Source organism: Calidris pugnax, unplaced genomic scaffold (genome assembly GCF_001431845.1).
Source record: "Calidris pugnax isolate Ruff unplaced genomic scaffold, ASM143184v1 scaffold459, whole genome shotgun sequence".
Lineage (NCBI taxonomy): Eukaryota > Metazoa > Chordata > Aves > Charadriiformes > Scolopacidae > Calidris > Calidris pugnax.
The window spans coordinates 799,559-800,008 of record NW_015091670.1 but is presented as its reverse complement, the minus strand read 5'-3'; the positions used below and the strand labels follow the sequence as shown (position 1 = coordinate 800,008).

The following is a 450-nucleotide window of genomic DNA, read 5'->3' as shown; positions in this document are numbered from 1 at the left end:
TCCCTCCCGGGCATTGCCCCCATCCCAGCTCCCCACAGAGGCACCCGGCCCCTTTCCAGCCCAAAAACCACCCTTCAGCTGCCTCCAGTACAGCACCTCCAGATCTGCCCAGGGACGGGGTGCCAGGCCTGGGGAAGCTCCTCTGGTCCCCTCGGGGGGGGCTCAGCCCAGCCAGCCCCCACCCCCACTGCGAAGCTCCCCCGCCCTGGCACACCCCGGGGTCCCCTTGCACAGTTTTGGGGTTGCGGGGGTGACACCTGCCCTTCCCTGTGTCCCACCACCCCTGTGGAAGCCAGCCCCTCACCCCCCCTGGCACAGGGGGGGCTCTGCAGCTGGGGGGGGTGAGGTTTAGTTCACCTGAATCTCGGACTGCTTTGGGAAAGAGGAATAACCACAAGAAATCTCCCACAGTTCCTAAATGGGAGCATCCCCCCGCGCCCCCCCCCACCA

The 450-nt window shown here is 66.9% G+C and overlaps 1 protein-coding gene across 1 annotated transcript in view; it reads right to left on the bottom strand.

The window, feature by feature from the left end:
• Positions 1-450, bottom strand: part of NCAPH2 (non-SMC condensin II complex subunit H2) — a 17,246-nt gene that overhangs the window by 4,056 nt on the left and 12,740 nt on the right. The window lies entirely within an intron of this gene.